Raw genomic sequence first — 18,064 nt, 5'->3', positions numbered from 1 at the left:
TCATTAAAAACAAACGATCCAGTTTGTATTTCGATAGGTTTTTTTGACATTCGGCCGTTTCTTCATTATTTTTTTCTGACACATGAAAATTTTGTTTTTAGTTTGAAAATTTAGTGCACAAAACACAATTAAAATCAACTTTCTTGTGAAAAAAGTGAACCACTGGAGACCGATATAATTTTCGCGTGTCATTTGCATTGTTTTTATTGTTAAAAGTGTTAATGTAAAAATAAAATGTAAAACATAAACAACAAGTAAGGAAGGCTAAGTTCGGGTGTAACCGAACATTACATACTCATTTGAGAGCCGTGGAGACAAAGTAAGGGAAAATCACCATGTTGTAAAAAGATCCTAGGGTAACCCTGGAATGTGTTTGTATGACATGTGTATCAAATGGAAGGTATTAAAGAGTATTTTAAGAGGAAGTGTGCCATAGTTCTATAGATGGACGCCATTTAGGGATATCGCCATAAAGGTGGACCAGGCCTGACTCTAGAATTTGTTTGTACGATATGGGTATCAAACGAAAGGTGTTAATAAGTGTTTTAAAAGGGAGTGGGCCTTAGTTCTATAGGTGGACGCCTTTTCAAGATATCGCCGTAAAGGTGGACCAAGGGTGACTAGAATTTATTTTGTACGATATGGGTATCAAATGAAAGGTGGTAATGACTATTTTAAAAGGGAATGGTCCTTAGTTCTATAGATGGACGCCGTTTCAAGATATCGCCATAAAGATGGACCAGGGGTGACTCTAGAATTTGTTTGTATGATATGGGTATCAAACGAAAGGTGTTAATAAGTGTTTTAAAAGGGAGTGGGCCTTAGTTCTATAGGTGGACGCCTTTTCGGAATATCGTTATAAAAGTGGACCAGGGGTGACTCTAGAATGCGTTTGTACAATATGGGTATCAAGTGAAAGGTGTTAGTGAGTATTTTAAAAGGGCGTGGGTCTTAGTTCTATAGGTGGATGCCTTTTCCAGATATCGCCATAAACGTTGACCAGGGGTGACTCTAGAATTTGTTTGTACGATATGGGTATCAAATGAAAGGTGTTAATGAGTATTTTAAAGGGGCGTAGGCCTTAGTTCTATAGGTGAACGCCTTTTCGAAATATCGCCATAAAGGTGGACCAGGGGCGAATCTAGAATTTGTTTGTACGATATGGGTATCAAATGAAAGGTGTTAATGAGTATTTTAAAAAGGAGTGGGCCTTAGTTCTATAGGTGGACGCCTTTTCGAAATATCGCCATAAAGGTGGACCAGGGGTGACTCTAGAATTTGTTTGTACTATATGGGTATCAAATGAAAGGTGTTCATGAGTGTTTTAAAAGGGAGTGGGCCTTAGTTCTATAGGTGGACGCCTTTTCGGAATATCGTTATAAAAGTGGACCAGGGTTGACTGTAGAATGCGTTTGTACAATATGGGTATCAAACGAAAGGTGTTAATAAGTGTTTTAAAAGGGAGTGGGCCTTAGTTCTATAGGTGGACGCCTTTTCGGAATATCGTTATAAAAGTGGACCAGGGGTGACTCTAGAATGCGTTTGTACAATATGGGTATCAAATGAAAGGTGTTAATGAGTATTTTAAAAGGGCGTGGGCCTTAGTTCTATAGGTGGACTCCTTTTCAAAATATCGCCATAAAGGTGGACCAGGGGCGACTCTAGAATTTGTTTGTACGATATGGGTATCAAATGAAAGGTGTTAATGAGTATCTTAAAAGGACGTGGGCCTTAGTTCTATAGGTGAACTGGACCAGGGGCGACTCTAGAATTTGTTTGTACGATATGGGTATCAAATGTAAGGTGTTAATGAGTATTTTAAAAAGGAGTGGGCCTTAGTTCTATGTGTGGACGCCTTTTCGAGATATCGCCATAAACGTGGACCAGGGGTGACTCTAGAATTTGTTTGTACGATATGGGTATCAAATGAAAGGTGTTAATGAGTATCTTAAAAGGGCGTGGACCTTAGTTCTATAGGTGGACGCCTTTTCGAAATATCGCCATAAAGGTGGACCAGGGGTGACTCTAGAATTTGTTTGTACGATATGGGTATCAAATGAAAGGTGTTAATGAGTATTTTAAAAGGGCGTGGACCTTAGTTCTATGGGTGGACGCCTTTTCGAAATATCGCCATAAAGGTGGGACAGGGGTGACTCTAGAATTTTTTCGTACGATATCGGTATCAAATGAAAGGTGTTAATGAGTATTTTAAAAAGGAGTGGGCCTTAGTTCTATATGTGGACGCCTTTTCGAGATATCGCCATAAACGTGGATCAGGGGTGACTCTAGAATGCGTTTGTACGATATGGGTATCAAATTAAAGGTATTAATGAGGGTTTTAAAAGGGAGTGGCCCTTAGTTGTATATGTGAAGGCGTTTTCGAGATATCTACCAAAATGTGGACCAGTGTGATCCAGAACACCATCTGTCGGGTACCGCTAATTTATTTATATATGTAATACCACACATACATACATACTACAGTATTCCTTCCAAGATTCCAAGGGATTTTGATTTCGCCCTGCAAAACTTTTTCATTTTATTCTACTTAATATGGTAGGTGTCACACCCATTTTACCAAGGTTTTTCTAAAGTTATATTTTGCGTCAATAGACCAATACAATTACCATGTTTCGTTCCTTTTTTCGTATTTGGTATATAATTATGGCATTTTTTTCATTTTTCGTAATTTTCGATATCGAAAAAGTGGGCGTGGTCATAGTCGGATTTCGGCCATTTTTTACACCAATACAAAGTGAGTTCAGATAAGTACGTGAACTGAGTTTAGTAAAGATATATCGATTTTTGCTCAAGTTATCATGTTAAAGGCCGAGCGGAAGGACAGACGGTCGACTGTGTATAAAAACTGGGCGTGGCTTCAACCGATTTCGCCCTTTTTCACAGAAAACAGTTATAGTCCTAGGAGCTAAGCCTCCACCAAATTTCACAATTATTGGTTAATTTTTGTTCGACTTATGGCATTCTAGACAAATTAAATGCAAAAGGGCGGAGCCACGCCCATTTTGAAATTTTCTTTTATTTTTGTATTTTGTTGCACCATATCATAACTGGAGTTGAATTTTGGCATAATTTACTTATATGCTGTAAAGATATTAACTTTTTTTTTTAAATTTGAATTAAACAATTTTTTTTTTTAAAAGTGGGTGTGTTCGTTCTCCGATTTTGCTAATTTTTATTAAGCAGACATAAAGTAATAAGAGTAACGTTCCTGCCAAACTTCATCATGATATCTTCAACGACTGCCAAATTACAGCTTGCAAAACTTCTAAATTACCTTCATTTAAAAGTGTGCGGTGCCACGCCCATTGTCCAAAATTTTACTAGTTTTCTATTCTGCGTCATAAGCTCAACTCACGTACCTAGTTTCATCGCTTAATGCGTATTTGGTAATGAATTATCGCACTTTTTCGAAGTTTTCGATATCGAAAAAGTGGGCGTGGTTATTGTCCGATATCGTTCATTTTAAATAGCGATCTGAGATGAGTGCCCAGGAACCTACCTACCAAATTTCATCAAGATACCTCAAAATTTACTCAAGTTATCGTGTTAACGGACGGACGGACGGACATGGCTCAATCGAATTTTTTTCGATACTGATGATTTTGATATATGGAAGTCTATATCTATCTCGATTCCTTTATACCAACCGTTATGCAATCAAAGTTAATATACTCTGTGAGCTCTGCTCAACTGAGTATAAAAACATGTCAAACTCACTGGGAATAATGGTCTCGCTTTTTCATGATAGAAATTGTTGTGTTTTGAAGTTCCGATAAAGTTTCGTCAGTTTTTTTAGCTTGGAATCCAAGCAAAAATAAAGTAGTATCATATATGCTTTAGTTAAAAAGAGCATTTTTATTCAAGAATTAGAAAAATGGAATTTTTCACTAAAACTAACAATTTTTTTATATGTTTCCATTAAAAATTAAACCTTAACTTTTTTTATATAAAAAAAAAATTTATTTATTATTTTTATTCTTTTTTCTAATTCTAAAATCCTAATTATTTTTATTCCTTGCTCTAAACTTTGAGCGTATTTTTCCAAAATTTAAAAGAAAATCGTTTCATTTTTATATTTATGAGTAATTTTTACAAAAGTTTCACCTATTTTTTCATAAAAAATGGCAATAAAGAGCAATATTCATTTTAGAGTTTTTAAAAAATGAGTTCCTCTTAGGGGTTAAATAAGGAAGGTGAGACGATAAATATTCTGACAATTCAGAACATAATGAATTCAATCCACTAAAAGAAGAATCTTATTTTGGTTATATTTTCATTTAAAATACATACACATTTCAGAAAAACTTTTCCTTCGAAATTTGTTTTTTCAATTTGAAAAGTTATTCTCAAAATTTGGGATTCTAACTTTTAATAAGATTTCTACTATAAATAAAATACTAATTTGTAAACAAAAAAAAAAAAATAACCAAAAAAGATTATTTTTTCGAATATTTTTTTTTTTAATTTTTACAAATTATACTTAAAATTTAGAATTCTTATTTGGTGTTTAATTAAATTTTTATTATACAAATATTAATTTTGAAATTAATAAGATATCAACACTATAATGCTTTCAAAAATCGTCTTAACTTTTAACTTTGTACTCAAAACTTGGAACTAATACTAATTTATCTTCTAATAGGATTTGTATTATTAAAATTTAATTTTGAAACGAAAAATATTAAAAACGGTTTTTCTTTATTTTTTTTAGATTTTAAAAATTATACTCTAAATTTGTAATTTTTATTAAACAAAAAACGATTTTAAAATCAAAAATTTATCAAAACATTTTTTTCAATTTTTGTATTTTTACTCTTATAAAAAATATGGAATTCTTATAAAAAATATGGAACTCTTACTAATTAAGCTTTTAATAAAATTGCTACCAAAAAAATCCAAATTTAAAACCAAATATAAAATTTATCAAAACATTTTGGCAATCTTAGTGAAACGATTTATATTATAAAAATATTAATTTTAAAACGAAATAATATAAATGTTGCTATAAATATGCAATGGGGTGTATATGTACATCTAAACATACATAAATATGAATGTACAGGTCAGCATGTGTTGCATATCCTGTGCAATTTTTTTTTTACGTTTTATAATGTATATGTGTTTGTGAGAAAACTAATATCAAAAATATTGCATGCAACTTTAGTTCAGCCAAAGGAAGCTTGCGCACTCACTCCGCTTACTGCATATCACAGACTTAGAATTCGCCCTTAAGCGTTAGGTAAACCCGTTCCAAAAAAAGTTTATCACAAAAAAAGTACTTTACAAATGTTTAAAAAAACGCTCATCTTAAACCGAAAAGCGAAAGTGGCAATTCAAAATTTGTTATGCATGAAACTTTTTCAAAGTGTTCATAAAAAAATTTTGGCATGGCTACCTTTTGCAAGTGTCCTTTATATTTTTTTAATGTTTCTTACTCTTTATTCATAACTCTTATAAACATGTTATGCTTGAAATAAAAAATTTAGAATATTTAGAGGTGAATTGAGGGTGGCTCTAGTAAATGATAAAATTAAAATAGGAGCATAACTACAAGAGATAGCAGATTAAAACACTACCTACGAAAAATGTAATAATGTAGGGAAAATTCATATAAAAGTGTAAATAGCTCTTACGTGTTTACTACTTTTAATGAATAGTCCTAAGCTGCATCCATCTGTTGTAGAGGGTAATTTTCATACCCCTGGGTGCCTAGGGTCTCGAGATGTAGGCCAAAACGTGGACCCGTGTACCCCTAGAATGTGTTTATAGAATATGGATAACAAATGAAAGCTGTTGATGAGTGCTTTAGTAGAGGGTATTTTTCATACCCCTGGGTGACTAGGGTCTCGAGATATAGGCCAAAACGTGGACCCGAGTACCCCTAGAATGTGTTTATAGAATATGGATAACAAATGAAAGCTGTTGATGAGTGCTTTAGTAGAGGGTAATTTTCATACCCTGGGTGACTAGGGTCTCGAGATATAGGCTAAAACGTGGGCCCGTGAATGCCTAGATAGTGTTTTTACATTATGGGTATCAAATTGAAGCTGTTGATGAGTGCTTTAGTACAGAGTAAGTTTTACACCGCTGGGTGACTAAGGTCTCGAGATATAGGCCAAAAGATGGACCCGGATACCTCTAGAATGTGTGTGTATTATGGATATGAAATAAAAGCTTATGCTGAGAGCTTTAAAGAAATTTTCATTTCGATATTCGATTTAGCCGTATCAACCTGGCAAAATTGGTAAATATGCATGCGAAGCCGAAATAGAGACATGAATTAATAACACCCACATACCTATTTACATACGTCCTATTCGATTTGCCTGAAATTTGGTATATAAATTTGCCTATATTAGTATTTACGATGCTTTTTTCAGGGTAGTAGACCAGAGACGGATTGGGACTAGGATTAGCACTAGGACTGGGACTGAGACTGAAACTCGGAGTGTGACTGGGACTGATACTCGGAACGGGACTAAAACAAAATGCATACCACCCTCTGGGACTGGCAATAAGATATGAAGAAGAATGAGAAAAACTTGAGAGAAGAGAAAAGAGAGAAGGAGAAAGAGACTGTGAAAGAGATAGAATGAGACGAAGATGGAGCTAGATGAAGAGAAAAATACGGAGGGAGGAGTGAATACAGATATTAGGAAAAAGTGTAGAGGGGCAAGGGCAGAGTTAGACGGAAAAAGCTTATTAAAATGTATGCAGATGTATGCAAATTTAGGGCAGAACAACGTCTGCCGGGTCTGCTAGTATCTATATAGAAAATATTAGTAAAAATATCTAAAAAAGTGTTATCATTTAGTTGTTGTTGTTGCAGCGATAGGGACACTCCCCGAAAGCATACCTGCCGTGGGTATATTCTAAGCTCCTAACAAGCTAGGGGTGTTAGTCATCCCGAAATACAATTTGTTTTTTCTCACATCATTTCATTCAAAAAGTAAAATTTAAAATAAATAAACATCTTTTTCAACACCAACAAATTTGCAGCGATTTCAAAATGCTTAAAAAGAGTATACTCCTCATGGGTCCTTTTACCACGCAGTAGCATATTTTATGCAACGCCTTTAACTTCATATATTTTATGGAAAATAAATTGCTATTAACTTTTTACACACACACGCGCAAGAGTTGAACAAAAGTCAGTGAAATACCACCAGCGAAGAGAAACAGAATGAAGGACATGAATTATGAGTAACTGCAATCAAGTAAATACTCGAATGCCATCCAGATTTGACCTCTTGACGAATAGCCTTATGTGCTACTGCAGCTAAAGTTGAGTTGATGGTCAACGCCTTTATTTTACTCACTTTTCACATTAAATAAAAAAAAAAATAGTACCTAGGGCTGCTTATATATGCATATATGCGTGTATATGTAGGCATGTATGGTAATGCAAAAGTCGACATGGCAGCAATCGCTCATGAGGTACTTCGTCAATATGCAAAAACCCAAAAGGTGTATAAATAAATATTACTAATGCTACTGCCTCTTTGCGTACAAAAAAAAAACAGTGAAAACGGCGTAACCGCGAACCATTAACAACACACAATTGCAATGACTCTCATGCATATACATTTATACCACTTTTATGCGAGAAAATACCCATTGAATATTTGAGATGAATCTTCGTTACCAAGATAATCGGATATATGGTTTTGAGAGGTGTAGTCCACAATACCTCGGTGGTTCTTGCAAAATATCTGCCTATGTTGATAGGGGCGTTAGCCACCTCTTGGTATACATAAATTAATGGCGCCTATAGTCTTGGCATACATAACTCTTGCGCTGATAGCCCAATATATCCAGCTTACCCTACAAACATAGTTCTGCCATATAAAATGTATTGTGGCGAATGTTAGCAATTTCATGCATCACTGTGCGATTAGTAAATAAATGCCATACAACACCAGAAAGCCATATACAAATATACATAGAAGGCAACGAAGAATATTTCACACACAACCAGCAGCTTGAAGCGAAGAGAATATTTCACACACACATTACCAACAGCCAACAGTACAGAGAATAGTTCACACACATAGATGGCAATAAAGCATATGGCCTTACATAAACTAAAGATATACGTGCATATAGCTAAATAACCAAACATGATATAGAACTGTTCTAGAAGGCATGTTCGTGAAACGTTCAGACCTTAGGAGAAATAGACGAATGAGGTAACTGAGAGTATAAAAGCAGCGCAAGCTGAGGAATCAGGAACCAGTTTGATTTTAACATGCTTTTGTGAAGTTCGCGATAATTATAATTGTGAAGTACCACTCCCAAAGTAGTCTAAATAAAGAATGTTTTATTGTACTGAATATTTGAGTTATTTATTGGACGGTTCAGAGTTTCGAACGTTAACAGAGCTGCAAAATAATCAGGTATTTCCCAAAATTCGTTACAGTATGCAGTTTATGCAAGGACTTAAAAGGCATTGTCCTTTCCGAACTTTAACTTAAATTTTTTAAATAATCACCTAGAAGTTTACATCTCAAATTTCGTCTTCTCCTTTCTCTCCACTTGCTCTATTATTCTCAGTCTCCCTATAACGCCACACTGCTCTGCCCTATCCCTATGCTTTTAGTTTAAGTGTCACTCTCATTCATGTAACCTCTATTTTAGTCGTAAGCATAATTGAAACTGTGGCTGTGTTGGTAAAAATATAATCAGCGAAGTTGTAGTGGTTTATTCGTTGATTAACGAGCAACGAGGCAAGACAAATGCACGTATGTTTGTTAGTACTCAAAAATAATTCACAAATAAGCCACAAAAAATTTATTAAACGCTTAGTCTAAAAAAGATTTTAACAAAAAAAAACAACTAAAACAATCTGCGTGTTAGCGCTTGTTTCTAAATATTGACTCGTACCTCCTTAACAGATTATGATTTTAAAATTAAAATCATACTATATTGGCACCATTGCCAATATCTTCCGTTTAAATGCACGTTTCTTTAAATCCCCGAAAACTACTGGGACACGTTTAGATCTATATCTTGGAAAGTGACAGAAATATCGCAACTCAAGCTACTATAGAGCACTCATCAACAGCTTTCATTTTATGCTCATATTGTACAAACACGACTTACGAGTTTTATCTATTACAAAGTCGTAAAGCAAAATGCTTAAAACAATTAAGCTAATGAAGTCAATAAAAATTTTCCCGCCCAAAAGTATTTTAAAGCTATTCAAGCAAGCTATACTGCTTTTCCGCATTCTTATTGCGCTATCGATTTGTTAACTGTAGGGAGCCAATATGAGCTGTTATTAGCCATGGAGAGCCATTACAGTCTTTGCATAGCTATCGTTGAAAAAAAATCTAATCAAAAGGAGAGCACTAAACACAGAATTTAGAAATTATATTCACCAAACGACTATTGCATAATTTTGAAGAAAAAAATGTTTGTTGGGTTTTTGCCTTATTTGTACCACTCGAAAAATATTGGGTACATACACACATTAAAATAAATATTCATCCGTCTGTCTTTTTTCTTTGTGGAAAATATTTTCACCTAAAGTGAATGCAATTTTTCAATTTGGTGCCATTCAGGCAAAAAGTACGAGTATCGTTCGGTTTCATCAAACAAACGCATAAAACTTCGAAACCAATGGGTAAATAACAGCTGTCGTCCGAGGAGGTGCAAAAGCGCGCATGTAATATTAAAATACTGTGCATCTAATTTTAATCAAAGTATGATGTCAGTAAGCCTCGGAAAAACTTGGCTACAAGTTCGCTTAAGCGGTTATACACTTCCACCAGAGATATGCTCATAGGTGCAGTAGATGATTGCCAATGATTTGTGCCAAAAGTTGAAAAACAATAAACAAATATAAAACGGCTCATTAAAAAAAGTAGAAAAATTTAAACACTCAAATGCGCTTATAAAAAAGAATTAATTGTTACAGTTTTTATTTATTTCAGCAACAATGACACAAAGACGTAGATCTATAGATATGAGCTTCGCTTGGGTTAAAATGTTTACCAATAATTTATGGCTAGCCATTTGGTCGGCAATTATTTGCTGTATGACCTTTTCATATGAGTAACGAATTAAGGAGAGGAGAAAAGGCGGGCGCTGATGGTGAACCTTTCATACATAACTGAACCTACAATGTGCCTTAAATTCAAACTGCACAGGAATGCATCACAGTAGGCTTGATATAACGTTATGGTGAAAGAGTCGAAGGTGAAGCATTCCCTCTCCTATAACTAAATACTAAAACTAATAGCAATAAAAAAGCGAAAACAAAGCAATAGTTAAAAAAAGCTGACAAAAATTAAATTGTTTTTCAACTCTTAACGATTTACGAGCTTAACAATGACCAACGACTACACTGTGCTGCCCACAATTCGCTCACCATTAACCCATTAAGACCACGTTTTGACCGATTTTATTTGCCACTGGAGTTTTTTTTTGATGCCACATAGGTAGCTAGCTGGCCTAAACCATAACAGCGTTAGCTACACAAATACACCTTTTAATAGACGTATGTATGTAGATGTGTGCATGTTTATGCGTGAGTGTTCGTAGTGCAGATAAGTGTGTAGTTGTGCGCTTGTGGTTAACGCAAATGCTTTTTAAATGTAGATTGCCAACCAAGCGGCGTCATACACTAGGTGCTTAAATGTTACCACACTGACCGCTTGCGGTTACATGGATGCACTGAGTCGGGCGGATATAGAAACGTACACCTACACACACATACAAAAATTGGATAATAAACTTTTTTATTTGTGGCGTCGTTATTTGATGATGATGGCAGCTGTTTGCACTTTACAAAAGTAGATACATATTGTGTATTTCTTAATGTGATATAGCGCTTGTCTGGAATAACTAGGTTAACCGTACGCAGCTAGAGGAGTATAAAAAAAAAAATACAACAATAGCCTCAAATAGCTTTGCACACAGAGTATATTAACTTTGGTTGGATAACGGTTGGTTGTACAGGTATAAAGGAATCGAGATAGATATAGACTTCCATATATCAAAATCATCAGTATCGAAAAAACATTTGATTGAGCAATGTCCGTCCATCTGTCCGTCTGTTCGTTAACACTATAACTTGAGTAAATATTGAGATATATCCACCAAGTTTGGTACACGAGCTTATCTGGACCCAGAATAGATTGGCATTGAAAATGAGCGATATCGGATGATAACCACGCCCACTTTTTATATATATAACATTTAGGAAAACACAAAAAAACCGATTATTTAGTAAATAATACACCTAGAATGTTGAAATTTGACATGTGGACTGATATTGAGACTCTTAATAAAAAATTTTTTAATCGGCGTGGCACCGCCCACTTGTGAGAAAATCAATTTTACAAATTATATTAATCATAAATCAAAAATCGTTAAACCTACACTGAAAGAAAAGGACTGGTAAAATCAACCGAAATACGGGTCAATTCAACCGAAATTTCTGACAATTTTTATCCATCGCAACAATTTTCACTGAGAGCTTTTCATGGCAGAAATACACCCGGAGCGCTTGCCAAACACTGCCGAGGGGCGACCCCGCTTAGAAAAATTTTCTTCTAATTAAAAAACCTTATTTCTAAAATTTTGATGTTACTTTTCCCGGGGTGCGAACCCAAGGCATACGGTGTGGTAGGCGGAGCACGCTGCCATCACACCACGGTGGCCGCCATTGGATTGGTTTATTGACGCAAAATATAACTTTAGAAAAAGCTTTGTAAAATGGGTATGACACCTATTATATTAAGTAGAAGAAAATGAAAAAGTTCTGCAGGGCGAAATCAAACGCCCTTGGAATCTTGGCAGGAATACTGTTCGTGGTTCTGGGTCAACCTGGTCCACATTTTGGTCGATATCTCGAAAACGCCTCCACATATACGACTAAGGGCCACTCTCTTTTAAAACCCTCATTAATACCTTTAATTTGACACCCATATCGTACAAACGCATTCTAGAGTCACCCCTGGTCCACCCTTATGGCGATGTCTCAAAAAGGCGTCCACCTATAGAACTAAGGCCCACTACGTTTTAAATAATCATTAACACCTTTCATTTGATACCCACATCGTAAAAACATATTCTAGAGTCACCCCTGGCCCACCTTAATGACGATATCTCGAAAAGACATCCACCTATAGAACTAAGGCCCACTCTCTTTTAAAATACTCTTTAATACCTTCCATTTGAAGCCCATGTCATACAAACACATTCCAGAGTTACCCTAGGTTAATTTTGCTAAATGATGATTTCCCCTTATTTTGTCTCTAAAGCTCTCAGCTGAGTATGTAATGTTCGGTTACACCCGAATTTAGCCTTCCTTACTTGTTAGATTCGTTCGCTTGAGTGAAAATAATAAAAGCTTGAACAAAATGTTACTAATTTTGGAAAAATCCTGTTCGTTCATGCAAAACTTTTGCAACAAGAGGGCGCAATTTTGCATTTCCCTTGGACGAGAAGTTGCAAAATTGTACCCGTTATATAGGTGTCCCGGTCTCTCATAATTTTTTGCACAGTAAACTCAAAAAAGGGTTTTTTAGTTTTGTATTTATAACTGAAAGACTAGTTTTTTATTGTTTCCCATTTTGTGTGTTTTTTCGATTTGACGGTTTTCTTATTTTGGTGTTTTTTTTTTAACAAGTCGCACCGGTGTCATAAGTACAAAGTAGGGAGTGCAGTGAGCCTAAAATTCTCTTTGAAATTTGCTCATGTATTGACAGTTGATCGCCTTTGAAATGACCTGTAAGATCAGTTGTGTTAACAGAAAAATCAGTTAGATTGACCAGGAATCTGTCAATTTTACAGAATTTTGTTAGTTTAAGAGCGACAATTTCTCTTCTGTTGAAATGATTAAACTAATTTGTTCGCTTGAAAAAGAACTCGGCCGAATTAACCATAATTCGATCATCTTCACCGAATCTCCGTTAAGTCAAGAACAACAGAACCGATTTGTTGATTTTACTAGCACCATTTCTTTCAGTGTATCGTAACAAAATTTGGCAGAGAGATTGCCTTTACTATAAGAAATGCTTCGAAGAAAAATTTACGAAATCGGTTAAGGACCACGCCCATTTTTATATAAAACATTTTTAAAAGGGTCATGGACGAAAATAATAAGCTAAATCTTAGCGAAAAGGGGCTTTGTATTAATAGAATTTTACTTTCTAAATTGAATTATAACATTAAATTGGAAAACACTAAAATTTTTGAAAATTACTAACTTTTATGACTAAGCAATTCTATATTTCGGGAGCCATAACTCGAAGAAAAATTAACATACGTAATGAAATTGTTTATATAGCAAAAAATATTTCTAGTAAAGATGGGCGGGATCGGTTAAAGGCCACGCCCAATTTTATATAAAGCAAGTTTAAAATGGTAATCATTAGCCCTTTATATAGTGTTTGATTTTTTGTGACCTGGAATATTTAGAAAAGTATAGTAGTATACAACAAAAACATGCAATGGTATAGTTACGTACGAACAAATAAACACGAGCACTGACGAAATATTTAAACGTCTAACATTGTTTTACACAGTGAAGCCATGAAACATACAAGAAACCAGCACGTGAATACAAAAAACCCCAGTGGGTTAGGGGTTAGAATATATCCGCGGTAGGTATGCCTGTCGTCAGAGGCAACTAAAATAACAGATTCAAGGGGCCGTATAGCGCAACCCTTTCAAGTTGCCAGCGCAATATATAGCTTCTCCAAACCCATTGTCAACCTTACCTTCGAGCGGCGAATCCCATTTCATTAACAGACGAGGCTCTGGCGACTCCAAGCTCCTCATGGAACTTGGGGTGGGGAGGGAGGGATGGCCTGAAGGTTTAATGCAGCTATATAAATCGTTCCCGAGATGGTTGGGCTAGCACCTTAATGAAGCTGTGTTACCGGAGCGTACCGGATCTGTATCATCGCAAACACTCCCCAAAGCCTTTGGGGAGCAATCGTATCGCTACAACAACAACAACAACGTGAATACAAACCAAAATAAGCCAAAAGTTAAAAACTACTGAATTTTACCTACCTCTACTTACCACATAGCGAGTTCCGGAATAAAAACCGATCCCGGACCAGTCGGAGCATAACTAAAATGTGCTGGTGTCGGTGGGTTCATATCCTGCAAAGGAATGACGACGTCTGTAACACTGCCCTCCTAAACACTCCTTGTTTTTACAGTTAAAATAAGGACGGCAAAAACAAAAACAACAATTTTTCACCAGTCCACGACAATGCCAAGTCCCGACTGTAATATGACAGCAGCGTAAATGCCAAAGAAACATCTGTGATTTAGTAGATTCCAACCCACACATCTGAGTAAATCTTAAAACTGCTGGCTTATATTTGCATAACGCGATCAATTGCGGTCGTACCTACCTCTCAAACATTGAAAGTATAGTATTAGAGCTGCAATAAAATGTTTAGTCATTTGTTCAAATTCTTCTTTGCTTAAATATCCTGAAAAAAAAACCTGCGACTAATACCGAATAGAGCGGTCTGCCATTGCTATAATTTTTTGCCTACAGTGGAGTATAATTGATACCACCAAGTCCTTTTGGGTACAATTGGTTATAATCAGTCTAAAAATTTTCGTTGATGAAAATAATTGTAAAATCGGTAGCCGACAGTACTCGAAGGGGTACAAAGAGTTTCAGGTTCGATTCGATAAAACAAAAACAATTGCAAAGAAATCTGTTTAACTATACCGATAAAGGTTTAAAGAAGAGTAAGAACCCGTACCCGCAGAAGTATAAAAAGGATCAGTTCGACACTACACGTTCAGGCATAAACAGATACAATTCGTCTCTCCATAGGGTATGCTCAACCAAAAGGAATCACTTCAAACCTTATAAAGAGATCAAGAATGGCTGAAGTCGCATATTCCTTTGCGACTCCTCCTGGACTAATCGCATTTTTTGCAGGGCGACTACATGAAATTAAAACGGATCAGTGCGACACTACTCGTTCATGCATAAACAGGTGGCTGAAGTCGCATATTCTTTACGACTCCTCGTGGACTAATCGCATTTTTTGCAAGGCAACTACATGAAATCAAAGTAATTTTTTAATTCACTCATAACTTCTTACGGAATCTTAAAATTTAATGGTTTTTTTTAATCCAATAAATCCCATTAAATTTATGTAAAGTAAGCGGTTTTATAAAAATGTTCTGTTTTCTTCTTTCTTCAAACGTTTCGTTGTAGTAACGTTAATTTATAGTAGAAGTTTTTTCATTGCACATTTCGATTTTTCAACAAACTTGTGTTTCAAACGTTTTTTGTTAATACCCGCAGTAATTATTTAAACGTAAAACTTAAACTCTCATAGCTTCAGTGCCCTATAATTCTAGCCACCAGTGTGCATACATACCCACCATGTAATTCAGATTACGTGTCGCACTCGCTGCTATGCTGTCGAACTTATACGCCTATATTTACTTCTTCAATTTCTACCTACAATGTTCACCACACGCCGCTGCAACAAATTTCGGCTTGAAAATCGCATAATGCGTAATTAATCTGGGCAAATTGGAATTTTCACTTCATCGCATTGCGTTGCTTGCGTCTGCAGGGCTCCCAGCATCCTTTCCCTACTCCTCAGCCAACATTCAACCTTTACACCGTTCAATCGATTAGTGTAGCAAATGCGCTATATATGCAGATTGTTATAAGCTTACGCGTCTACCTATCTACATTTTGTTTTTGTTGTACTATAATTAATTGTTTTCACACATAATAATTTAATTGTGTGCATTTATGTATATATAAAATACATGCGGTTGTTGTTGTTATTGTCGTTTTTGTGGCAATTTAATGAATGTATATTTCTTGTTTTTGTTTTTGTTGTGGCACTCAATAATCGCATATTTTTTACATATGTTTCTACTTACGCAATGCGAATCCAAATAAACACACATACATATTTTCATATTTGGCATAATACGACACTGTTGCATGTCTATAGTCAAAGCAGTAACAATAACAAATATATATGGGGTATTCCATCCCATTTCGACCGATTTTGAACCAGACCCCTTTAGAATTGGCTGAAAGTTCTTCTTCTTTTTCTAGCTTACGAAAGACGTTTTTCAGAATTTTTTAAAATTTTTTCATGCAACTCAAAAAAAGTTATGAATTTAAAAAAAAACACCGTTTTTGTGTTCAAAATGCTATAACTTTTTCAAAAATTGACCGTTTGGGATCTTTTTTTTTTTTTAAATATTTTTTAAATGTACTTTTCGGAAAAAATACAAAAAAATGTTTAAAGTTTTTCATATATTTTTGTTAAGCTTTTCCAATCTATTCTGAACTAGTGCAAATAAAACAATTTATTTCACCTTACAGCTCGACGTTTCGCCAAATTTCCTTGGCTTCTTCTGGAGCAATTCTGTATTTATTAACAATAAAAACACAAAAACAACAACATTAATTTGAAATTATCACAATTACACATATTAATATTTAACATTGATTTATAAGTTTTCAAATTTTCACTTACATTTGAATTGCGGCATTAAATTAAAGAAATAAAACATAATTACAAGAAAAAAGATTAAAAAATATGGAAGATTAAAAATATAAAATAAAAAATAAAACGATACCATCTACTGTGGTACACTTGTCATACTAAAAGTAAAATGTTATAAACATAATATGTAAGTGGCAGCGATACCATCTGTGTCCTCTTTCTTATTCATAGTCTTTTCCTTATTTTGCAAAATTCGTAGGCTTTCCAAGGTGTATCGTTTTTTCTCTCTAGCTTCTTTGTCTATTATTTTCGTGTTTTCGAAGTCAGCGACGTGGTTGTGTGTTATTACGTGTTGTGAGAGAGCTGTATTTTGTTTTTGTTTCCTAATATCAGCTTCATGTTCAGCTAATCGTGTACCCAAAGCGCGCTTAGTTGTTCCTATATAAACTTTGTTGCATTTTTCTTCGTTATTCCCTTTGCATTCTATTTTGTAAACCACATTGCTTTGTTGTTCTCTGTTTCTTTTCTCTTCCTATAAACAGAGAAAAACAAAGCAATGTGGTTTACAAAATAGAATGCAAAGGGAATAACGAAGAAAAATGCTACAAAGTTTATATAGGAACAACTAAGCGCGCTTTGGGTACACGATTAGCTGAACATGAAGCTGATATTAGGAAACAAAAACAAAATACAGCTCTCTCACAACACGTAATAACACACAACCACGTCGCTGACTTCGAAAACACGAAAATAATAGACAAAGAAGCTAGAGAGAAAAAACGATACACCTTGGAAAGCCTACGAATTTTGCAAAATAGGGAAAAGACTATGAATAAGAAAGAGGACACAGATGGTATCGCTGCCACTTACATATTATGTTTATAACATTTTACTTTTAGTATGACAAGTGTACCACAGTGGATGGTATCGTTTTATTTTTTATTTTATATTTTTAATCTTCCATATTTTTTAATCTTTTTTCTTGTAATTATGTTTTATTTCTTTAATTTAATGCCGTAATTCAAATGTAAGTGAAAATTTGAAAACTTATAAATCATTGTTAAATGTTAATATGTGTAATTGTGATAATTTCAAATGAATGTTGTTGTTTTTGTGTTTTTATTGTTAATAAATACAGAACTGCTCCAGAAGAAGCCAAGGAAATTTGGCGAAACGTCGAGCTGTAAGGTGAAATAAATTGTTTTATTTGCACTAGTTCAGAATAGATCGGAAAAGCTTAACAAAAATATATGAAAATCAATCAAACCGATCGGAATCCAATATATAAAGTTTAAAGTTTTTTTTTTGTAATTTTATGATTTTTCCGGTCAATTTATTTTTGTAGATTTTTGTTGGAATAGGCTTTTTTGACCAATCGTTTCTTAATTGCAAATAAAGATATTTATTTCAATTTTTCCACCTAACGTTTCGCTAGACTTCCTAGCATCATCAGAGGTGATCTAATTTATTTACAACAATAAAGATAAAAACATTTACATTAATTTATGGTATAAAGACTACTTTAATTTATATATATAAATTTACTTTATATATGTAACGAGAACAACACTAAC

This window comes from Eurosta solidaginis, unplaced genomic scaffold (assembly GCF_040869045.1).
Source record: "Eurosta solidaginis isolate ZX-2024a unplaced genomic scaffold, ASM4086904v1 ctg00000120.1, whole genome shotgun sequence".
Taxonomy (NCBI): domain Eukaryota; kingdom Metazoa; phylum Arthropoda; class Insecta; order Diptera; family Tephritidae; genus Eurosta; species Eurosta solidaginis.
This window is presented reverse-complemented; position numbering follows the sequence as displayed.